Source organism: Cryptotermes secundus, unplaced genomic scaffold (genome assembly GCF_002891405.2).
Source record: "Cryptotermes secundus unplaced genomic scaffold, Csec_1.0 scaffold66, whole genome shotgun sequence".
Lineage (NCBI taxonomy): Eukaryota > Metazoa > Arthropoda > Insecta > Blattodea > Kalotermitidae > Cryptotermes > Cryptotermes secundus.
The window spans coordinates 944193-970235 of record NW_019731262.1 but is presented as its reverse complement, the minus strand read 5'-3'; the positions used below and the strand labels follow the sequence as shown (position 1 = coordinate 970235).

Here is a 26043-nt window from a genome sequence, read left to right as displayed (position 1 = left end):
GCCTACTTTGTATATAAGCAGCACCTTCCACATCCTATCACCACAGCTACTGCTATCCGCATTCCTAGCCATTCAACTGCTCTGAAGATGGAGGCGATACGTTCCTCCGAAACGTCGGCCAAAACGAAGAATACACGGTGCCTAAACCCAGAAGACGACTTTCTTCAAGTAAATTCTTATTTGCAATTAATTAACTCACTTTTGCATGGGTTATATCAATGCAGCCGGTTGGCTTCTGTTGAAGTTTCTTTATGTTCCCCCACTCTGATCCACAAGTGACTGCTTTTGGTTGGATCAGAGTTCCTCTCCAAAGCAACGGGCAGTCAAACGTTCGTATTTCAGTGTACCCTTCGTTTAGAATTCGTGATGTCTTGTTTGTAGCGCCATTCATTGTAATTAAAGAAAGTAACATGGCGAGGAGGTGGGGGGGGCTGGTGACGTACGTTATCTCGGGTGTGAGTATTGTTTTCAGCGTCACTTTTGAACAGCTGTAAGATTCACATTCCCCCCATTTGCCCCCTCTCCAAGTCGTAGACTCCTACGCAGTCGTGGGCTTACAGCGGTGCTGCAAGAACGACTGCGACTTCAAAGCGGGAGCCCTGAGGAGGGACTGATTATTCTTGCGCTAATTAAGAAAGTTGTGAAGAAAGACGTCTTTGTATAGCTGTCTGGCTTGTACAGAAAGTGACCTATTTTCTGACGCTGTTTTGTTTCACAGAGACCGGCTACGCAAACGAAAGATCATCTACATATAAACTTCATCTGCTATGGGAACTACAGTGCACCATCGTCAGTTGGTGGCGTAGACCGTTACGTCATCGTTAGAAAATTACTAGAATCTGTTTCCTTCCGGTATTCATACTTCGGTGGGAAATTCAGATTGCTTAGATAGGACTTCTCTTCCGGAAGGTTGCGTACACTTGGCGTGACGTAACCTCGTTCATAGAGTAGATGCGTTTAGCTACAAGGAGAGACCAAAGTGTCTAATTGCTTTCACCAGAATCTCGTTTGTCAGGATCCATTTGTTATGGCTTCAGCGTAAACAAATATTTATCTTTCGAAGCAAGGAATTTGCCCCAAGTATCTTTATATACAGTATTTTAGTGTAGGGGCACGCGCGGTAGCGTGGATGGTTAAAGCACTATGCTAGCTGGAAGGTCGCTGTTTCGATTCCCGACGAGGTCATTGGATTTTTCAATTGACCTAATCCTTCCAGCCACACTATGGCCCTGGGGTCGACTCAGCCTCTAACAGAAATAAGTACCAGGAATCTTTCTTGGGGGGGGGGGGAGTAAAGGGCGGCCCGCCGGCGCGTAAGGCTCACAGCCTTATCGCCATCTGCGAGCCGACTGTCTAGAAAATGTGGAAGCCTGGACGTCTCACAATCCTATGGACCTCCACGGCCTCTTACAGGGATATGCTGGTCACGGTAGCCGAACGGTCTAAAGGCGCGTCCACATTACTCGTGCTCGTGCTCGTATGACTCGCTATGCTCGCGAGTAATGTGGACGATATGACAAGTCACGAGACAAGCAGATTTTAAATCTTTAATGTCAAAACTATAGCCAATAAATTAAAATACGACTACAGCCTATACACACTACGAGTAAATATACTGATCCTCACGCGCCGAAGCCTGGCGAGCAACTGAAGTAGTGTGGACGAAAATTTACGGGCACAAATGAAAGCCAGACGAGTCTCCCGACGAGCACGAGCACGAGCACGAGTAATGTGGACCCGCCTTAAGGCATGCACTGTGTTCGCTCGTTCGGAAGCCGAGATCGTGGTTTCGAGTCCCACACAAGATATGGATGTTTGTTATATGTATGTGTCTTTTCTGTGTTTGTGCTGTACTGTGTTTATGTAGAGGCCTTGCGACGGACTGATCATTCGTCCAAGAAGCCCTACATTCTGTAAAATAATCATGAAACTGAAAATCAGAGACCAGAGCCCAAGGGGCTGTAGAACGAGTGAAAAAATATCTATATATACATGTTTTGTGTTGGCATTTGGGATATAAAGCGAATATAGTTGTCTGTAAAGTAAGATGTACGAGTGTGTAGGCAACGTTTCATTCGTGCGTGTCAATTTGGTTGCCTCCACCCCAGGCAGTGGAAGCTACACAATTCCTGCCGGTGTATCAGATCTCATGCAGGCTGGGTGTCGCGCGTACACCATATCTGCACGCCATGGCAGCCCTGTGAGGCAAGAAGTCTGTATCAATAACATTTGAAAATCTGTTTGCCAACTCACTGAAAGCACACCGCTTTTCCATTACGTAGACCACTCGGTTAATGCTATTGAGGGAAATAATTTTGCCGAATATTATGAAAATCGTAACTCCATGTAGCCGAGTGCTTCTTGAGGAGCGAATAGTTCTTCAGTTAATCAATTTGGCAACATTCTATGGAACACAGATGTTCATTACCATGTTCACAACACCCCGCCACTTGTCCCTATTCTGAGCCAGATGAATCCAGTCCACGCCTTGCCTCCATGTTTCTTTCAAGTTCGTTTCAATATTATCCTCCGATCTACTCCAGGGTCTTCCTAGTGGCTACCTTCCTTCAGATATTCTTACCACAATTCAGTATGCACTTTTCTGTCGTGAATTCTAGACGCATTTCTCAGTTCATCCTCGATTTGATCATTCTGATAACATTTGGTGAAGAGTACAAATTCTGACGCTCTCAGTGTGTAATTTTCTCCGTCCTGCTTCTTCATCCCTCTTAGGTCCAAGTATTCTAACTGCCCTGATCTCAAACACCTACCAGTGTTAGAGTCTCATGAAATATAAATAATTTGCACATTAATGTGGGTGTTAAATGTGAGCTTTAAGTGGTTAATAATTTTTACAGTTATTATACAAAGTCAAATTAAAGTTTCGTACTTTAAGTGCGTGCGCCCCTGTCAACTCTTGGTTGCGTCTAATTATGAACTGTGTTTCCCGTTTAATTGGCTCGGTTCAGCGTGTAATTCCGCGCCGGTCCTTCTAGCGCCAACCCCTGCTCTCCTAATTATGCGTCAGCACTTGTATGATAAACTGGTACATGCGTGTTTCGTCGATTATATCCGAGATTGAACACACTATGGTGTATAGACCCGTTGCTAGGCAAAACCTCGAAGCGAACGAGACAACATCCGTTGTTATGCAACAGCGCGGTAAACACGCCTCTGCAGCCATAGAGTTACAACTGCAAATGGTGTTATGCAAACCATTGCCAGTCAGCTGCAACAGTTGGACTAGAACAATGGAAACGGGAGTGTTTTCTATACGGTCCATGCCTAGGAGTTACCTTGAAGACAATTGGAGCGACCCGATGAGGATTTACCCGTGTGGAGGTGGGGTCCAATACCTCCACCGTAGCCCTGCGAATCGTAGGAGGCGATGAAAAGGGAACCCAGTGCCTGGGGGTATAACTGGGCCACCCTGTTCCTGGGGGGTATAAAGACTACCTGACCCTCAAGGTTGGGAGAGTCTTGAATCTGATACAGTAAAATGGTCATGAGTCCCGTTGGACTCGAACCTGAGAATGAGTGCGCTAGCTAGGACCAACAGCAGTTGTAAATGACAGACCTATCCTCTAGTCAGAGAGAGGCTGTTACATAAGGACTATGAGCGCAAGTGTTCGGCTGGAAAAAAAATACTGGTCGTGAGTCTCAAGGGGCTTGTCGCCAAGATGAAGTGATTGGCGGTAAACGGCCAGCCGTAGAGTACGAAGGTCACTCCATAAGTAATGCACAACATTTTTTAAATTAATTTTTTATTCTAGACCTTTACTACTTATACAGTATGTTGATTCATACTTAGGAACAAAATATCGTTTCTTCACACAATCTCCGTCCCTTCCAGCTGCCTTACGCCACCTTGGAACTAGGGCCTGTATGCCAACACGGTAAAACTCTGGACCAGAGCGTCTGAGTCACCGTTCAGTGGCCGTAATCAGGGCATCATCATCTTCAAATGTTGTTCCGCGAAGGGAAGAGACGGTAATCAGAGGGTGCCACACCAGTGCTATGAGGAGAGTGTGGCAATGTTGTCCATCCACGTTTTGTGATCTCGTCCTTGGTTTTCTGACTGACGTGTGGTCGGGCGTTGTCGTGCAACACCAAAACATCCTGTTTCTGCCGATGCGGTCGAGCACGACTCAGTCGAGCCTGAAGTTTCTTTAGGGTTGCCACATATGCGTCAGAATTAATGGCGGTTCCTTGTGGCATGATGTCCACAAGCAAACGCCCTTCTGAATAAAGAAAGACGGCACCCAAAGCTTTTCCTGCCGAAGGCGCAGATTTGAATTTCTTTATCTTGGGCGAGTTCGCATGGTGCCATTCCATTGATTGCCGCTCTGTTTTTTCTGGTTCAAAATGGCGCAGCCATGTTTCATCTCCCGCCACAATTCTCGCAAGAAAGCCATTTCCACCCGTCTCATACCGTGCAAGAGTTCACCGCACGGTTTGTCGGGTTTCTTTGTGGGCATCTGTCAACATTCTCGGAACCCACCTTGTACAAACTTTTTTCAACCCCAACTGTTTCAATATTTTGCAAGCATTTGCTTCCCACTTCCCAGTTAGACTGGAGTTTCTTTCACAGTTACAAGTCTGTCCTCCAAAACCATATCGTTAACATTCTGCACATTGTCAGGTGTTTGTGCGGTGTGCGGGCTGCCGGTGCGAGGGGAATCCCGAATATTGGCGTGCCCACTTTCACCATATAATTTGCGTGCCCACCGACTAACTGTACTGCGTTCGACAGCATCATCTCCATACACATTTTTCAATATTTTGTGAATGTTTCCCACTGCCTCATTCTCACAACACAAGAATTCTATTGCTTTTGATGAACATCAAGCGCAGCAGCCATTTTGAAGGAGTGCTATGACAGCGCTATGCGTGGGAACGGGTTGAATTAAATTTGAATACAAGCGGGAAGGATCCTTCTATGCACCCTACAAATAGCAAAACTGTAGAATAAAAACTGATTTAAAAAAATGTTGTGCATTACTTTTGGAGTGACCTACTGTAACCGTTCTACTGCCGTGCTGCCTATTTAAATGTGATTTATGTTATTAATTTGAAATTTAATTGTTGAATGTAAGGACATGAACAAGTGTAGTGAGACTTAGGTCAGTTCTTGTATTTAAGAGCTAGCGTCTTCCCACGCTTACACCAAAAGCAGGAAGATACCCGTTGAAGATTTATTAAGGGAAAGTTACGTAAATAATGACTACAGAAGTCTCTGTGAGATCTTTAGTTGACAACTTTCTACAAGCTATATATTTTAGCAGGGTTATGGGTTTACAACCCAAGCCACGCTACACATTCTTTTACCGCCCTCCTCTTGTCGTCGTCACCGCTCAGTGAGACTTCAAGCCTCTCGAGTTGGTCGTCACTTATACCTGTCCTTCACGTTCGCCCCTTTGTGGTCTCCACTTTCATCCGCCGCTTCCTTGTAGCTGTCTGGTTCAGGGTAGGGTGTGGGATTGCTCTGAATACTTGAATTTTTATGGGCGCCAGTGGACTTGGGTGAAATCCACGAGTTTGGAACGGGGAAAACAAAGGTGGGGATATGGATAGGCGAGCGTATGGGGTTCCGACTGCTCAGACGATAGGACGAGATTCTGTCTCAGGGCGACTTCTGGGCCTTGCTCACACAAGGAGAGAGAAAACACTAAAAAACTCGCACTTCACCAACACTATTGCTCTTTATTGTAGATGTGCACTAGAATTATACACTACGAGGCCGTAGCACTTGGACTTTGTACACCGGACTCGGCCAACACCGATTTTACGTCCGGGAGGTTACTACTGTTACTCCCTTTGGCTACTCACTCCTGTCCATGACTAACTGCTCTTATTCCCTTGTAATGACTTGTAATGACTGCTCTTATTGCCTTGTAATGACTGACTGCTCTGGAGAGGCAGAAGTCCCGACGGTTCCGGGAACGCCTGGATTCCTCTCCTCTGAAATTTTGCTGATTGGCTGAACCTAAAATTTTGGTGTTTCTCTCATTTGCATTCAGCCAATCCCTAACCAGATCCATGTTAATTTGGGCCTAAGTACAACACGGTCCCTCTGACAGCTCCCAAATAAATGGAGGTACGCTAGCGATCGCTCGGTACGCCTCTTCGAAAATTATTGCAACTCGTATCTGTCAAGTCTCAAATTTTCAAAGACTGGAACTGTCGAAGTTAAGCATTGAAATCCCCAGAAAACACAGCGGGATACTTCCTGCTCCGTTCTGGGTTTTCAAGTGACCTGCAGCTTGCTTGTCCCTCAGAAAGACCAGATGTTGTCCTTGGCGTCTGCTGGTGCTGGGGTCAATTCTGTATCATCTTTTGTTAACAGTAGGACAGTTCGTTTACATGTAGTACATTGTAATTAAAAATGTAAATCAACAACATTGCTGAGGTTCCTGCTTGGTGCGGTTACAATTCGTCACTTTTTTGACAGGAGTTCGTTAAGACAGAATTTCTTCACCCCTTTGTAAGAGTTAAAGTGATTGGAGGACTGTCTAATTAGAATACCTCTAAATTTTAAACTGTCCAATCACGGAAATTTGAATGTGTGACAGAACAAGGACGCTGGTGAAAGCCAGGAATTGAATGTCCGAGGAAGCGTCATTTTTCAGCATCATTCGAAAACCGGGAGTCGAAAGAATCAGACGTGAAGTCGAAAGGACCAGACGTGAAGTGACATACGGGGCTATCTAGATCAGAAGTAACTTTGTAGTAACAAGCTGTGATGATAAAGTGTAATAATCTGCTGTGGAGTGTGAAACCACGGTTAGGAGTATAATAATAATATTAAACAGGACGAGCTAAATTTAGAAGGAAGCAAACAGTCCGACAGTAACAAGTGTTTGATAAATTGTAAAATGAAAGTGTCGCAACCGATCAAGAGTAATGATAATACCTCTGAAATTCAAGTGTGGTGATGTTGCATAAAGGTGTCCTACCTGCCTTTCTAAGTGTGGCCCGTTAAGACCTTGAGACAGAGAACTCAGCTCTACCGCTCCCAACAACCTCACCCTTGTTAATCCTATCAACCCTGAGAAACTTAATCCTATCAACCATGAGAAACTTAATCATATCAACCCTGAGAAACTTAATCATATAAACCCTGAGAAACTTAATCCTAACCCTGAGAAAATAAATTAAGAAGCAATAAAAAGGTAGGTGGCGTCATCAACAAGAAGCAGAAGGAGAGGGTGACGAGGAGCAGTTGAAGAAGAGGCGCTTCCGGTGAAGACGTCGCAACGAGTCCAAAGAGTGCGGTTATACTACGTAACTCTGACGCTGACGCTGACGCTGAACCAGTGAGTTGGCAGCTGAAAGTCAGCCAGCGTAGAGAAGACTGGGAGGTTGGTATGAAATGGCCGTCAGCCTGGGAGTTAGCTGAGAATTTGCAGTCGAGTTCCGGCCTTGTCAGTCCAGTAGAGTTTCATACAGAAGTTTGTGAAGGTAGGACTTGAGCACGGGAAGCTGAAGAATCTCCACTGTTAGAAACCATTGCCAGGGAACAGCTGGTGAAGACACAATAGGCTGGAAGAAGCTAAACGGGTAATGTGGTGATTTGTAAAGTGTGGAGATTAGCGATAGCGCTGTAACTGCCTGCATTTCCGAGTCGTGTATAAGCGATCAATGCAATCTCCAGTCCATACCCCATCTATAGTCACGCACCCCAAAACGTGGGTATACGTTAAAACTCTACTATTGAGCGGGTTGACATAGCGGTAACGCTCTGGACTCGTATTCAGGAGGTGCTCTGTTCTAATCTCGCCCAGAACAGTAGCGACACTGACTGTGGTTTTCTTTAACGCCCCCAAGCAAATTACAGGGTAGTACCTCGATTAGGCAATGGTAATTTCCTTCCAGATCCTTTCCAGTTCATCATTCATCTGTCCTTCCATCTCACGTTATATGGTTTCGGCACTTACAGCGTCGCTAAGAGAACCCACAAGAAATATGGATTTTGTTTAGTAGAAACAGTAGCATTCATATGACCTCATTATTATGAGTTCACTCTGCCCACTTTGTTCAGGATAGTGTATAAAGAGTCTACTCCGTGTTGCGGACTGGCGGACTTGTTAGACGATGCTGTTGTGGGTGCCGATGTCAGTCATAATGTGATGGGAAATATGGTAGCCAACCCCAGTTGGTGTGGCTGGTACTCCTGCTGCTGCGCACTATTAGTGGTCCCGCGCGAAGTCAACCGCCACCCTCATCCCAAAGCGATTGGTAATAGTGGGGGAATTGAAATGTCCTTGAGCTTTCAATTTTTGTGAGGCGCAAAGCGGTAGAGAGAGAATGATGTGATGCACAGTGTGTAAGAGAGAGTTTCGAGGAAATGTGGCTAGAGTGCAGCACGATACAAAAGGTCGCTCGTTTTGCTTGCCTTTTGTCAGTATTTGCATTATAAATGTATCGTATTCTTGGCCATATTTCTGCCGATAAATACTTTTGTATGATTATTTTCTGTACATTCAGAGTTACAGGAGCCGAGATAGCTCAGTGGATATAGTGACGGCTACGGGCTGGACGAACGAGGTTCAGCTCCCGACAGGGTAAGAATTTTCTGTTCTCCACAGCGTCCAGATCGGCTTAGGGCCCACCCAGCCTCCTGGCCAGTGGGTACGGGGTGATTTCACCTGAGGTAAAGTGGCCGGGTCGTCAAGCTGACCACTCACCTCCATCTGATGCCGTAGTCTAGAATGATGGAGCTATACCTCCACTCCCCCGCATTCTAGGTGGCATGGTGCTAAATTAATTACGGAGGTAAAATAATTGTGTTCAGTTCTCTGAAGTCTGTGCAATTCATCTAAACAACTTTAAAGAAAAATTCAGACCGTACCTCACAGGAAACATATTACGTCTCCGCTACAGAGACCAACCGGTTAATGCTGTTTAGGGAAATAATCGCTGTTTATTGTGAGAATCATACGGAACACATAAATACACTGTGTGGGCAGAATGCAGTATATATAAATTCGGTTCATACCTCACAACGAAACACATTACGTCTCCGCTACAAAGCTCAACCGGTTAATGCTGTTTAGGGAAATAATCGCTGTTTATTGTGAGAACCATACGGAGCACATAAATACACGTGCACTGTGTGGGCAGAATGTAGTATATATAAATTCAGTTTGTACCTCACAGGAAACACATTACGTCTCCACTACAGAGCCCAGCCGGTTAATGCTGTTTAAAGAAATAACCGCTGTTTATTGTGAGAATCATACGGAACACATAAATACACGTGCACTGTGTGGGCAAAGTTCAGGTAAGGTAAAGTTGTCCTTGTGCTTAACTAATTAAGCACTACGCAATGCAGACGTATGGGACAGTGGTTGTATAGACCAGTGTTTCCCAACCTTTTTGATGCCGCGGACCCCCTGTACCGAATGTTAATTCACCGCGGCCCCCATAAAACCCAAAATGGAAATTTTTAAATTTTACGAGTACATATCATAAAAATGAAGCAGTAACTTAAAATTTTACAACACTAAATGTGTCATTTATGACAATAAAATACTGTTATAAATGGAGATATTCGGAAGATTACGAACATATCAATTAGGCGTAATATTATGAATTTAACACTCACCTAATGTGATGGCTGGTGCTGTTTTTCAGACGTCAACTTTCGAATGTCAGGATCAAAACTGGATAATTTCAGACGTAGATCTGGCTCCACGTTAAGACTGTTTCTATATCTGTTTTTCATGTGTACAAGATGAGAAAATGTTGTCTCGCACAGATATGTAGTGGGAAATGGCAACAGATGTCTTACAGCCCTTTTGGAAATTTCAGGGTAAACAGACCTAGCTTGGAACCAAAACTCCAGTAACGGTAACGAAGGAAACAGCAATTTGAACGTCGAATCACAGGACAGCTCGATAAGTTGCTCTTCCTCGGCAGAAGGAAGTTCAAATTCAGAGTCTACAAAGGGATTTTTCATCCAGTCGTTATTTTCAAGACCAAACGGAAAATACAGACGTAGTTGAGACGCCAATGACCTCATATGTTCAATCATACTTTCAGCAACATCACTAGAAAGGGGTTGTTCACTGGAATCAATGAAATCACTCAGCATGTGAAAGGAATCGTATTTTCCTTTCTCGATACGGCTGCACCACAAATTTAACTTCTTGATTGTTGCCTCTATCTTGTCTTGCACAGAAAACACGGTGACAGATGTACCTTGAAGGCTCGAGTTAAGAGTATTCAAGATGTTAAAAATGTCCGCCAAGTAAGCAAGAGAGGAGAGCCATGCGAAATCATTTAAATAGTGTGTTAACTGAAATTTAGAGTTTATGAGGAACAACCTTACTTCGTCTCGAAGCTCAAGCAACCGCGTCAAAACCTTACCCCGGGACAGCCATCGGATTTCTGAGTGCAATAATAAGTGTTCGTGATCACTTCCCATTTCATTACAAAGCGCAGAAAATAATCGGCTGTTAAGAGGACGGGCTTTAATAAAATTGACAATTTTTACTGCCTCGTCTAGAACGATTTTCATTTTGGAGGGCATACGGCGTGCAGCTAATACTTCGCGGTGTATGCAACAATGTGTCCATTTAACAAGAGGTGCGACTTTCTGGATACGTGCGACCAAACCATTATGTATTCCCGACATTGCCTGAGCACCATCTGTGCTGATACCTACACATTTTTCCCATTGAAGTGTATTTGTAGTTATGAAGTCATTGACAACTTTGAAAAGGGCTTCAGCAGTTGTATTAAGAGGTAACGATTCACAGAACAAAAAATCTTCACAAACTTTATTTTCGTGTTCATATCGCACCAAAGCTACCAAATTAGCATTATTTGAAATATCGTGGCTTTCATCCAACTGCAACGCAAAATATTCACTATGACGTAACCGTTCTAGCAAAATATCTTTCACATTTTGAGCCATCTCGTCGATTCTTCTTTTCACAGTATTGTCAGATAACGATATTAGAGACACCTCGTTGGCATGTTTTTCACTAAACAAGTTCTTTGTTATCGTTTTTGTAGCAGGCAAAATTAAATCTTCCCCGATTGTATGGCGTTGTCCATTTCTAGCGATCAGAAGGGCGACTTCGTAAGAGGCAAGAACAGCCTTTTCATTTTTCGTTCCACATACAATGTCCTTAACTAAATTCTGTGAACCACAAAGTTGCAGTTTCTTATTTTGAAAATATTCTATTGGCTTATTAACTGATTCGCCATGTTTCGTTTCAAGGTGGCGTCTCAACTTCGACGGCTTCATAGATTCATTCGATAACACTTCGCAACAAAGAACACACTGTGGTCTGTCTTCGCCGTCTTTATTCAGAACGGAAAATCCCATTTGCAAATAAGATGGACAATATTTGCGTGATTTTTTGAGGGAAGGAACTTTATCTGCCCTGGTACTATTTTCGACAACACTAGATCCACTCGGATTATCGTCTGTCTTACGTTTCAATGATCCACACTTTAACCACCGATCCATATCTAAATAAGATCGTGAACAAACTGAAAATCAGAAGTTTCGTTGTGAACTCAATTATTTGAACAAAAGCAGAAAAACTGAATATTACACCGAGAAAAACACACTTGTATAATATTATAAAAATTCACTGCACAAAAACTAAAGAAACACGGGTTGTTCGCTCTGCCACTGGAATGAATAAGAAACGTGGTCAATTGTCCCAGGTTTATTCCCAACCAAAGAGGGATGGATTTGGTGGGGGAGGAGGGGAGAATGGTCGGACAGCAGGTACTAGGACAGCAGTCCACCCTGAAACACGGGTCTGAGATGCAATGGGCCGACCAAAAGAAAATGTCCTTGGAAAAAGCTACACAAATCGTTGGTTATTCACCTCTGCTTTACAAAGGGAAGCAGTAACGGTACCAACAGTCCCGTTAAATTTTACTTCAACCATGGGCCTCAAGAGCCAGAGATATACATTGCAAATATCCCAGGTGTGTGAGGAACATGATAAGATAAAGTTTAATGAAATAAACTATCCCGCGGACCCCTTTTGAATTACTCGCGGACCCCCAGGGGTCCGCGGACCACAGGTTGGGAAACACTGGTATAGACCCACGCTTTCTTGACCTCGACACTAGTTGGACATGAATGGTTAGCTTCACGCCCCGGCCTCTTTGTCCCGGGGAAAGAGTCCCCGGTACCCATCGTATAGGAGCTTCGGTGAACGTCAGAGCCTGTCTGGACGAAGTGGAGAAAATTCTTGACCCTACCGGGACTCGAACTCCGATCCCTGCGTATTCCCGCCCATAGGCAGTCGCTATCCGACTTCTGGGATAGTGTAGAGATTTGGTAATAATATTCTGTACACAAGGGTGTGAGACAAGTTCAGTTCGTGGTCTTAACACTTCGAGCTGTGTTCTGTGTACCTGTGTGAGGTATCCGGGACAGGATGGTCTGTGCTCTTCTCTGAATAATTGATCTGCTCCCCTACCCCGTATTCCAACCTCTGTGGTTTAGGGGGGATGAAAGGAGAGGGCCATATTTTCTGCCGGACTATCCTCTGTACCTTGAAATCCGATTAGCAAGTTACACAGGGCATGGTGCACAGCTCAGCGCCACATTTGTGCTCGTGTTTCTGCATTAGCATATGCACAGCAGTGCGTGTGTACCATGCTCTCAGTCGCCTCGGAAGGAAGCCGTATTTAGTGCCTCGTTTAATGATTGTGTTCTTCTGGCTTCTGGCACCGTGTAGTCTGATTGGTGGCTACCGTAGTTTCTGAAGAAGCGGAGCCTCCATGTTCACGTCTGTTATTGTTATTGTTCTTAATGGGGTGATACTTTGGTACTGCGGCCACTACTGGCCAGTTGTGCCAGCCCCAGATGATAGATGATGTTTGTGGGGCAGTTGGAATGAAAATTGGCAGGGGAAACCGAAGTACTTGGAGAAGACCTGCCCCAGTGCCACATCGTCCACCACAAATCCCACATGATCTGACCTGGGATCGAACCCGGGCCTCCGCGGTGGGAAGCCAGCGACTAACCGCCTGAGCTATGGCACGGCCCCGTCCTCAGGTCGAGATGAGGGGAGTATATTCCTGGTACCCACCTGCCAAACTACACACTTTCACAAACGATAGTAATCTTAGTTAAAAACCTTTTATGCTGTTATATAAAATAGAAAGGTAATAGTTGTCGCTGTGTTTAATTAATTAAACTCTGTGCCATGAAGGCCGATCACAGTGGCCGCGCTTTCTAAGGCATGAAATTTCTTCGCCTGCTCGAACACTGGGATCGTGGTTTCGAATCCCACTCAAGGCATGGATGTCTGGGTTTGTATTAGGTAGCGGCCTTGCGACGGTCTCATCCCCCGTTCAAGGAGTCCTACCGACTGTCTTAGATTAAGAAACTTAAGTGAAACGAAGCGTTTCAGGGATGCCCTATGATCCAAATGAGAGGAACAGGAATATAAGAAGAAGAAAGGAAAAAGGCCATGAAGTCGTGTTTGAGAATAACTCCATTTTATTTTACGCCGACACTAGACGGAGGTGAGTGGTCAGGTTGACGCCGCGGCCACTTACTTCCGGGGAAAGGACCCTCGGTATCAACTGGATAGGATGTTGGGTGGGTCCAGAGACGCTATGGACTCTGTGCAATACAGAAAGATCTATTGCCCTCGCCGGGAATCGAACCCTGGACGTTCAACCCGTAGCCGATCGCAGTACGGACTGAGCTGTCCCGGCTGATCCCCATGTAAGGTAGGTTTTGTTATGGATCAGTACGACTACAAATCAAAATTGTTCGGCATCTATTAGTGAAGGTCTCCAGTCTGTCCACTTCTTTGGCTGTGATACTGGGTCACACACTTCGTAGTAAACTGAAAAAAAAAACAGTATAAAGAATACGTGTGTCTTGCTGGATGATTTCGTGGCTTACTCTTCTACCCTGAGAAAACTGACAGCACATTCCTCCGAAACGTTGGTAAACTTCTGCAATATTACACCGTGTCACGGCCCATATGATAGTGCTATTTGTGGCCACCGTAGTGAGAAGCTTATAACATCAAAAATGCAGCACTCCAAACTGGATGAGAGTTTCTTCTTCCATTTTCTTTTCCGTTATTTTTCTCTTCATTATTGGCCCAATTCGTCCTTCTCTTTTTGGATTCATCTTTCTTTCTTAAAACAAAATTTCATTTTTTTCTATTCTATATTTTCAATTTGTTCTGTTTTTCTGTAGCGGTGTTCCATCTTTATTTCATTTATTTTCTTCGTTTCCGTGTTGCTGTGCGTTTTCTTGACGCGATGAATTATGAACTGCCCGTCCCCGCAGTTCTGATTCTGACAGAAATCCTTACGCAGTGCGCAGAGCGGCCGAAAAGCAATGCGGAATATTTTGGCTAGATACAGATTTCAACTCAATATGGGAAGAAAGTCATAGACTCTTCGTCTGAGAACAGGGTTTTGAGGAGAATATTAGGACTGAAGGGAGATGAAGTGACGGGAGGTTGGAGAAAACTACATAATGAACAACTTCATAACTTATACTCGTCTCCAAGTATAATTAGAATGATCAAGTGAAGGAGGATGAGGAGGGTATGGTATGTAGCACGAATGGGAAGAAGAGGAATGCATAAAGGATATTGGTGGGAGAGCCAGAAGGAAGGAGACCACTGGGAAGACCAAGGCATAGGTGGGTGGACAGTATTAAAATGGATCTTAGAGAGATGGGATGGATTGGATTGATCTGGCTCAGGATAGGGACCAGTGGAGGGCTCTTGTGAACACTGTAATGAATCTTCGGGTTCCATAAAATTCTGGTAAATTCTTGAGTAGCTGCAGATTTGGCTTCTCCTCAAGAAGAGCTCAGCTCCATAAGTAAGCAAGTGCGAAGAAAGTAATATATGAACTTTTTTTTTTCTTTTTGCTAAATTAATTTCAATTTTCTTCTTCAGATCACTAACAGAGACTTCGAGGCAAGTAGCAACCGCCGATTTGGTTACTCCATTTCGTGTTCACGAGAGAAAATAGACTTCTGTTCTGGAGGTGCTCTGTTCACATCCTTACTGGGACAACGTCTATGCTGACCGACGCGTTTCGTCAGTTTCCTCAGCCCCTTCAGGCAAATGCCGGGATAGTACATCAGATTGTGGCCGTTTCTTTTCTTTTCTATTCCCGATGAGGTCATTGGATTTTTCAATTGACCTAATCCTTCCAGCCGCACTATGGCCCTGAGATGACTCAGCCTCTAATAGAAATGAGTACCGGGAATATTCCTGAGTGTAAAGGGCAGCCGGCCGGTGCGTACGCGTGAGGCTGATGACCTCACCGTCATCTGTGAACCGATTTGCTGAGTCTCGACGTCTCACAATCCTATGGGCTTCCACGGCCTGTTACAGGAATACATTTACCTTTTCTTTTTTGCCATTCGACGCTATATATCTACTCTGATATTGAAGTAATCGTGAAACAAGCAACCCAACAAAAGAGGAAAAAATAAGCAAATAAAGTCAGTTTCATTTAGGATTTGAGGTTCTTACAGTAGTGGCCATGAAAAGCTATATCTCTAGGGACATAAACCTGCTTCATGCCGGTTGTTTGCTCTTTGTTTATTCTTGGACCCTGAAGATTGAAGCGACATGTTCATCCGAAATGTCGGTTGACTTTCAACGTACCATTCGGCGTTATATCCCATAAGATCTGACTCTTCAATGACAGTTTTCAGGATATCACAGCAGTGATGGTGACAGTACTGAAGGACACACAGAACCTAAACCGTTTGAATGCAACCAGTTCGGTTTCATTGTCTTTGGAATAGTGATAACAGTGTGACGCGTTCAGTATGGCTGCTGCATTGACAGACAGCAATACAACAGTGGCCAGGGGTTATAGAAACTGCTGTTGTGCACGTGATTGACAGTTTCGTTCGGTGATAGCTGCACGAGTCTTGGAGAGTTTGCCTTGGGGGGGAGGGGGGGACGAGTGTTGTCGATGGTGCTGCCTCCGAGCGGCGATCGACTCAAACATGTCTTGATGTTAAGGAACAGACTCGAACAGCGTATCCGTCACAGTCGATAGCAAGAAGATTGTGCAGGAGAATGACTTTTTTTTAGTTGGCACTACAGCCCCAGTGGGCCTAGGCCTACCTCCATGAACTTCTCCGTTCACTTCGGTTTTTCTAGATCTTACACGTTCAGTAGGACTCCTTGGGCGAGTGATCAGCTCGTCGCAAGGCCTCTACCTGTACACAAACACAGAAAAACATCCATGCCCTGAGTGGGATTCGAACCCACGATCCCGGTTTCCAAGCGAACGAAGATAGTACATGCCCTAGACCGCTCGGCTACCGTGACCGGCAGGAGAATTACTTAACTGTCTATATTGTCGCGTGTTACATATGTAGCACGACGAATAACTTCCACGTAGGTCTCAGATTCAGCGAATATTTATTGAACACTTTCTTTTACACACTCGAAGTACAATTATTATTACTTTTACTGCTTCTGCGACTCAATCCACTCGGTCCAACTAACTCGGCGAATGCTAGACTTCAACTGATTGTCTCGTCTCAACACGGGTCTGTCCAACTCTGGGATATGTGAGTCTGAGTCTCATTTTACTACCGACGGTCAGTCGGCTAGTCTGTCTTGGCATAAAGCACCCGTCTGGGTCTTGCGACCAGATCTGTATTACTGTTTGACAGTTACGGTCTTGATTTTGTGGGCGCCCTCTCTGAGGAGAGGACCGGTTAATGCTGTTTAGGGAAATAATCACTGTTTATTGTGAGAACCATACGGAACACATAAATACACTGTAGTCAAATTGCAATATGTTAGTGTTAAAGCAGGTGGTACATATAGGTACCACTGTGCTTTAAATGGCCGACCAACGAATCGGGGTTCATTTCCATGTCGGAGCAAGAGATCCGTTGTTTTTTTGTCTTTTTCTCCAGACAGACAGACAGACACACACACACACACATACACACTCCACACCTGACATAGGGCATACTCAGCCCCCATGTCTAATGGGTACTGGGGGCTCTTTCTCCGGGGGGTTGAAGTAACCGGGCCGTGAAGCTGACCATTCACGTCTATCGAGTGCCAAGGTTACGAATGGTGGAGCTATACCTCATTTCCCCCATGCCCTTATAGTATGATGCTTAATTAAGCAGAACAGCAAACAGCTGTACTTTTACCCTGTATGAGAGGTTTAATGTTTCCATAAAAATCACTGCCAGGCTGTGATGTCAGTATTTAGAAGCAGAGCTCTGTGTTTACTTTGTAAGGAAGGAAGTTGCCGCTGTTATTCTGTTTCCGTTGTGTGCCAGTCCGTCTGTCTGACTGTGTGAGTCTTGTGTTCTCTACAGCGATATGAAATGTGCAGTGCGGGGTGTATAGGCAGTCAGGCGAAGAGCATCTTCAAGGAATTTTGATGAGATCTCTCAGAAACTGGAATACCTCATGTATTGTGCTAATGCTGAGACACAGAACTGCGCTCAGTGCAGACTTCCACTGCACTCATAACACACGTTTGTCATCATCTTTGGTTGCTGTTGTTTCTCTGAAAGTCTGTAATAATAGCTGTTACATTATACCAGCATTATGTGAGGCCGGTCACAGTAGCCGCATGGTCTAAAGCAAGAACTGTCTTCGTTCGCTCGAACGCTGAGATCGTGGGTTAAAATCCCATTTAAGGCACGGATGTTTGGTGTGTGTGTATGCATTTATTCGTATTCTGTTTGTGTGTAGGTAGCGGCCTTGCGACGGGCTGATCTTTCGTCCAAGGAGTTCAACCGTCTGTGAAAAATGATTACGGAACTGAGTACGAGGACTGGGCCCTGAATGGGCTGGAAGAGACATCGAAAGAAGAAGAAAAAAAGCATTGTGTGAGACATACCGTATTGCCTGAAGTACCGCAGAGCAGGTTAGTATAGCGGCAACTTCGGAAGGTGCTTTGTTCAAGCTTCTCGTAGGACACCGAATATTCTGATTGAGTTTTTTCGTTGTTTTCCTTCAAGGCAAAGGCTTGGGATAATATCTTGATTAGATCACTGTCGTTTCCTTCCAAATCCTTTCAAACCTCATTCATCAATCATCGTACTATTCGACATTGTATGGGGGCAGGTACTGACAGCATCGTGAAATAATCAGCTAAAAATACGGTGGAATTGGAGTGGACGGGACATATAGTACGCATGGAAGAAATGAGAAATGCTTAGACAATTTCAATCGGGAAATATAAACAAAAACATAGCATATGGAAGACGTAGATTTAGATGGGAGTATAATATTAAAATGAATTTTGGAAAATGGTTGTGATAATTTGGACTAGATTCAAGTGGTTCGGGATAGGTTCCAAAAGCGGATTCTTGTGAACACGGCAATGAACATTCCTGCTCTGTGCAACACAGGAAATATTTTGATCAGCTGATTGATTATCAACGTCTCAAGAACAACTCTGCTGCTTGGTGCTAATGAGGTTTGCGAGACATATGTAAGTAGGCAATTACAAAAGGATTACTTCAGCCAACATCACCAGTGCGCAAAAAAACATTGGCTGTCGGTTCGTGTGACGGCGCTGTACATGCGGCACAAGAAGTGCTATTGACACTCTGAAGCCTGAGAGAGACTAGATGCAACTGTCCGTACAGCTGTCATGCAGCGTCAGTACTGAACCCAACATGAACGGTTTCCCTTGGTTTTTAGCCAGCCAGAAGATGCGGAGCTGAATTACATTCGTCTAAATATATAGAAATTCAGACCATACCTCACAGGAAACACATTACGTCTCCGCTAGAAAACCCAACCGGTTGTTGTTATTTAGGGAAATAATCGCAGTTTGTTGTGAGAATCGTACGGAACACATAAATACACTGTGTGGGCAGAATGCAGTATATATAAATTCAGTTCGTACCTCACAGGAAACACATTACGTCTTCGCTACAAAGGCCAACCGGTTAATGCTGTTTAGTGAAATAATCGCTGTTTATTGTGAGAATCATACGGAACACATAAATACACTGTGTGGACAGAATTCAGTATATATAAATTCAGTTCGTGCCTCACAGGAAACACATTACGTCTCCGCTACAGAGCCCCACCGGTTAATGCGGTTTAGAGAAATAATGGCTGTTTATTGTGAGAATCGTACGGAACACATAAATACACTGTGTAAGCAGAATGTAGAGTTATCAATAACTCAGAGTGTATAAATAATAAGTAGTATGCTTTAAACTGTTAAGCAAAATAGTGTCTTTACTGTAGATATATTCGCCATTAAAAATGACTCTTCAAGTATGTAATGCCGCGTAGTGTGGTTCGTCCTTATCAACGTTTTAGAGGAACCTGCTGCCTCCATCTTCCTTTTAAGGATATTTTCTACCCGTAAGATGATGACAGTAAGTTCCTCAGAAGCGTTGGTAACGCTCTACCAGGCTGCACGGCGTCAAATGCCAGATGTGCAGTAATTATGGTTGCCGCTGTGAGAACTGGCGTGTTATTAGCTTAGTGTCTGCACCGAATCAAGAGGAATGCCAGTGAGGTAGGATATGCAGAATTGCAAGGGACATGCGAGGGTTGTACTTTAATAGTGGCAACACTGCTGTAGAGACGCCATGCAACGGAACCAAATAATGTCGCTTATACCACACGTTAGTTACCTACCTACCTTACCTCAGAGAAAATGGACTCTCCCTTCCCACATCACGCGCATGCGCAGTGACGAGAAGAACAAATCCTCGTGTTAGCTGGCGGTCTAATGTAGTGTTGCCACGATGTTTTCGAAACAGGAACAACGGAGCTGGATAAAGACTGATTGTGCTAGAGGCCGTACAGCTCGACAGTGTCATCAAGGCCTTCACGAGGTTTGCGGGGAATCTGCATTGCCTTACAGAACAGTGCCAAGGTGGGTAAAAGCCTTCAACGAGGGACGCCAAAGTGTGGCAGACATGCGTCGGCCAGGTCGTCCTAGTGTCTGTGAAGAAAAAGTGTATGCTCTTTCCGCGTTACTGGAGAGTGGTCGACACCATACGATTCGTGAGCTGGCCCGAGAGACAGGATTAGCGCATACGACTGTGCTTCACATTCTGAAGGAACGCCTGGGCGTGAGAAAATTTGCATCACGATGGGTTCCGCATGATTTGACGAAAATGCAGAAATGGCTACAATACGACGCTGCTCGTAACCACTTTGAGCGCTATGAGCGCGAAGGAGAGGCTTTCTTGCGCCGTATCATTACGCTGGATGAGACATGGGCCAAATCGTACGAGCCACAAATGAAACGCTATTCGAACGAATGGCGTCATTACGGGTCACCACGAAAATCAAAAGCTCGTCAGAACCTCAGTAATGTGAAAGTTATGGTGATTCTCGTGTACGACTGTGATGGTGTTATCCTAACGCATACCGTTCCCCGACAGCAGACCGTCAATGCGCAGTATTACTGTTCATTTTTGGAACCCAACCTGCGACCAGCTTTGAAAAAGAAGCGGCGACACTTTCTGCAGAAACCACCCATCATTTTGCAGGACAATGCTCGGACGCATGCAGCGCAAGCTGTGGCTGATTTGTTCGATCGATGGGGCTGGGAAGTGCTGTATCATCCACCATACTCCCCGGACTTAAGCCCTTGTGACTTCAACTTGATTCCCAAGATGAAGGAACCACTTCGTGGCATTCGCTTCAGAACTGTTCCAGAGATTCTTCAGGCAGTAGACCGCTCCATTCGAACTATCAACACAACAGGCCCTGCTAAAGGTATCCTACGGCTTCCACATCGCTGGCAACGGGTTATATAAAATGCTGGTGACTACATTGAAAGACAGTAAAACTTCGAAACATGCATCCATTTTGTATCAGTTGTAAATAAATAGTTGCCACTGTTCAAGTTCCAACCCACGTATTTGCATATACAGTATGTACACATACCGCGCCTGGAGGATATACAACACACAGCGCCGTTCCATTCTTCTATACGGGTCCAAATTAATTCCATTCAGTTCTTTCTGCAAGTCTGCGCAAGACACAGCTTCAGTAAACCCTACATCTGGCCGAGGCTAATACTGACGTCATTCCGCAGAACATAACACGTGACGTCATGTTACGTGCTTTTACCCACGCAAGAAAATTCGTATTTGGCTCATCGTACTACACACAAAAAAAAACGTACAAACATCGTTGGCAACATGTCTACTTTACAGTTCACAAGGTTGCCATTTGTCACAGTTGAACTCCATGCAGCTGAATCGTATTTGAGAAGCTGAGAGTTGCTCTTCTTTCTTCTTGGCTCTGCGGCTTTCTAAGAACCTTGGCCGCTTTTACGACAGATGTTAATTCCTCTCCGTTATTTTCCTTTTGCCGCCACCTCTTCATATTCTGCTCGTAAATCATTCTCTGCATCTTCCTTTCATCGCAGTCAGGACTAACCCACTTGCATTCTACCTTCTGGTTTACTCTTGAGTTGATGCATTATAATGACATGCCCCAACCACTGCACTCATCAGGGCTTCTGTATAGTCCCTTCAGTTCCTGGTATCTTCTTGCTCAGTTGCCTCTTTATGTACCTACCTCGAAAATGTCTTCATCCCCATATTTAACATAACATTAATTCCAATTTCAACTGCCTTGACGCATCAATGGAGCACATTCGAAGTAGTTAGGTACAGGTAACAACTTCCTGCCATTTTCTACTTCTTTTTAATCTACTCAAAAACTCCGCCTTTAATAGGACACGGAACTATATTGCCGTGTTCACATTCGTCTGCCACTGGATCCTATCCCGAGCCAGATGAATCCAGTCACTTTCATACCTAATTTCTTTAACATAAAAGGTACAGTAAATACATCCCTGTAACAGACCGTGGAGGCCTTAGTGGTGTAAGGGGTCGAGGCTCCCATATTTTCTCTAGACATTCGGCTCACAGATGGCGGTAAGGTTGTCAGCCTTATGCGCCCGCCGACTGCCCTTTATCCCCAGGAGTCTTCCTGGTACTCATTTCTGTTAGAGACTGAGTCGACCCCAGGGCCATAGCGCGGCTGGAAGGATTAGGTCAATTGAAAAATCCTGTGATCACATCGGGATCAGACCCGGGACCTTCCGGCTTGTAGCATACTGTCTCTACCAACTACACAACCGCGTGCTCCCAATTTCTTTAACATAAATTATAATATTGTCCTACCGCCTAGGTCTAGGTCATGTAACTGGTTTCTTCTATTCAGGTTTTCCTGATTATATTCTGTATGCATTTCCCTTTAAAATCAGGCCACTACCAATTTCTTCCACGTGCTTTTTTAATTCTATATTGACCCGTTATCCTTCATTCGAAGTTATATAATCTGAGTTATTGACAGCGTCGTTAAATGAACAACAAAGAAAGTTGAATTTCTGCGGGCTTTAGTACGATAAAGGTCTGTCTGTATGCGAAGCATGACGGGGAACCACCATCCACCCCAAGCTTATTACATCAAAGATCCATCTTGGTGTTCACTTCTGTGCTGTGTGGAATTTCGTTACAGGTCATTAGTGGTTGTCTGAGATGACGTCACATCCACCTTATAATTTGGTAGGCATCGACACCATCTCATGTGCTTCCCCGCTCCTCTGGGAAACAGTTTAGCATCATGTTGGTCCGACGCAAGCGTCGGGCTTACCCACTATTGTCGTCTTCGATAAACGAAACTTTAACCGCCTTTAAGCACAATGGTAACTATATCTACCACCCGTTTGAAGGATAAGGAACTCCTGCATTTTGCCCACACAGTGTATTTGTGTGTTCCATATGATTCTCACAATAAACAGCGATTATTTCCCTAAACAGCATTAACCGGTTGGGCTCTGTAGCGGAGACGTAATGTGTTTCCTGTGAATTAGAACTGAATTTATATATACTGCATTCTGCCCACACAGTGCATTTATGTGTTCCATATGATTCTCACAATAAACAGCGATTATTTCCCTAAACAATATTAACCGGTTGGGCTCTGTAGCGGATACGTAATATGTTTCCTGTGAGGTACGAACTGAATTTGTATATATTATTTAGGTGGCTTTAGGCTTCGAAAGGTTACCTAATAGTCTCTGCTTTGAAGAGCTATTTGTCTCGGCTTAAGGGATACCCGAAAAAGATGTAGGGTTCAAGTGAAGAGGATCGTAAAATTAAGCCATTTGACGGCTACACGTGATGTAACGCGTATAACAAAATCATGATATCTCGTATTTATACAGGTCTATCCTCTGATCAAGAATATGGGGTAGTCAGTACGAATTGTACTTAACGAAATACTCTCTCGAGAACTTTTGATCTGTTTTCCTTTTAGCGTTGTCTGTTGTGTTGTTCTATCAGATGCATTTAATGCTGATTTAAATTCGATATATAACAGCAAAACGAAACAAACACGTACGTTATTTTATGTCCAGTTTCCATAAACGGTTCGATCTCAAAAGGAGTTACACGCTTTTGTTTCTTGTTAATCTAGTCTTCACTCTGTTTCGCTGTAGACACTGTACATTTTGAATCATTTGAAACATTTAGCCCTTTAAAGCACAGCGATAACTATATATATATCAACCACTTTAACGTTATGAAACTGAATTTTGCCCAAACGTTGTATTTATGTGTTCTGTATGATTCTTACAACAAAAACCGATTATTTTTCTTAAACAGCATTAACGTGTTGGTCTTTATAATTGAAATTCACCACGTTTTCTCTGAGATGAGAACTCTGTTAATCATGAAGATGGAGGCAACATATTCTTTCGAAACGCTGGTACATTTCTGCCAGAGTTCGCGACATTATATAACCATACACACTCACCGCAGTTAGACTGCAAAATCTCACAGATACTCGAGTCAGTTGTCTGTGCTTTACTTGTATCATATTCTGCCGTAATTGGACTGTGCTTATGTTAAGCCTCACAAGCCAAAGTTTGCACGTACTTGCTCCAGGCGGACGTCTCGACGCTGTGGGAATACACTCAACTTCCCTGATACTCTTTCCCTTCTACCCAACTTGTCTACGTGGTTGTTGTAGCAGTTTACAACTTTGATTTGCAACACATTCCAGACACGCTTTCCTTCTTCTTAAAGACACTAAAAAGGTAAAGCTAACCCTGTAAAAGGCCGTGGAGACCCGTAGGGTTGTGATAAGCTGAGGCTCCCACATTTTCTAGGCAGTTGGCTCACAGATGGCCGTGAGGTTGTCAGCCTTACGCGCCTACCTCCCTTTACCCTCAGTAAGATTCCTAGTACTCATTTCTTTATGACCCCAGGGTCATAGTGCTGCTGGAAGGATTGGGCCAAGTGAAAAATCGAATGACCTCGTCATATACTAACTGTTCCGGGAACATGTGACTTGTGTGAAGCAATACCACATTCCAGGTTGACGGAAGGAAGTACTAACGCCAGTGTACTGTGACACAGAACTGACCAGTCTCCAGACTGTGGCATTCCGTCAATCTTCCGCACATCGCTATCAAGTGGTTAGCATTTCTGTGTCATTCCGGATGAAGACCTCGGCTCCGAAAGCGGCTAATCTGACGTAGCTTCTTGCTAGAATTGTTTTTGTCTCTCGAGGCAAATATCGGTACACTGCATCGACCGTTTCCTTCCACATCCATGCCAGTTCATTATTCATCAAACGTCATGTCATTTAGCGGTATATAACGTGACTTATTACGGGGCGAGAGGTATTTAACATTGCTGTCCGTAGCTAGACTGTATAGCAGGATGATTTGGAAGTGGTCGTGGCTGAATCGAGATGTTAACCCGGAATTTTGCCGGAGGGACCGAGGAAACCCACAGATAATTTCTATTAAGGTCAATTCGTATCACCCTGCATTGATCGTTTCATACACGTAGCGTTTCCTGCACGACAGATATTATTTAGTGCTGAGCGGCCTCCGTAGTCTAGGGGTAACGTTCCCACTTCATGACTCAAGGTACGCGGGTTCAAACCCGACGGAGGTCGTGGAATTTTTAAGGGACTTTAAGCCGTGGGTCCCGTGTCGTAGATTGTCGGCACGTAAAAGATCCTCATGTCTCTAGGAGAGAGTAGTTTCCAATGCCTCCGGTAGATGGGGAAGTATCGGGTACCACTGCCAGTAGAGGGGCCGAACTCGCTGGCTGAACGGGGCTGATAGCGAGCACCAGTACCGGAAGGGTATGGCGACTGGTAGAATATCAAAGGGGGACGTACAATAGATCAACAACTGGTCGCGGTGCATGGGGAAACCCACCCCCTCAAATAATGAATGAATGAATGAATGAATTCTTTACTACTGTATTTATAGATACGTTCATATCATCATGCTTCAATCGTTTCCTACACGGTGCGGCACAGTCCGTCTCCGTGCGGGATTCTCGGAGAAACATTTGTCTGATACGCTACGTTTCTGAACGTGCCGCGCCGGACCGCAACGGAATACAGTATGAACGAGTCTCAGTCGTGTTCACACGCCATCCAGCGACGACACGCACTCCTTCTCCCGGCCCATCTGTCCTGTAACTACCCAAGTGACAGCTGGAGCTCTCAACCATACTTGTATGAGGAGAAACGAAATTCTCAAAGAAATATGAAATTTTCTCAGTAATTTTTAACACGGTACAAGAACAAGCACTAAATCCTGTGCAAACGTCGGACAGACTTAAATATTATTATAATGTCTGATAATACTGTATTGCTACATAAGTAGAAATTAATATTCTGTCTTCTTCTAATAAAATTTATATAACACACACTTCTTTAGTAGATAGATGCAACATGCTTACAAGAAAGAGCTGGAATGGTTCGGTGTCCGATCATATGAAAAGCTCACACAAATGTCGTGCACCTATATGGACCTATGGCATCGAGCTGTGGGGCTGCGCTCGACCATCCAATACCAAAATCCTCCAAACATTCCAATCGAAAACACTACGAAGAATCACAGGCGCACCATGGTACGTAACAAACGGAACTATCCACAACGATCTCAACATTCCCCTCATCACGGAAGAGATCAGAAAACATGCCACCAGACACCGTACTCGGATAACAGGACACGAGAACCCGCTAATCGTTGAATTAACGAAACCGCACCCAGCAG

General features: G+C 44.4%; 1 protein-coding gene across 3 annotated transcripts in view; it reads left to right on the top strand.

Annotated features, from left to right (window-relative positions):
- LOC111866689 (hexosaminidase D) overlaps positions 1-26043 on the top strand; it is a 119591-nt gene that overhangs the window by 70296 nt on the left and 23252 nt on the right. The window contains exon 1 of one of the 3 annotated variants that reach the window (XM_023855875.2): positions 17768-17886. The exons of the other annotated variants lie outside the window; for them this stretch is intronic. The gene's annotated coding sequence lies outside the window, so the exon portion shown is untranslated. Of the gene's footprint in view, positions 1-17767; positions 17887-26043 lie in introns of those variants that run through there. 3 annotated transcript variants of the gene reach the window in all.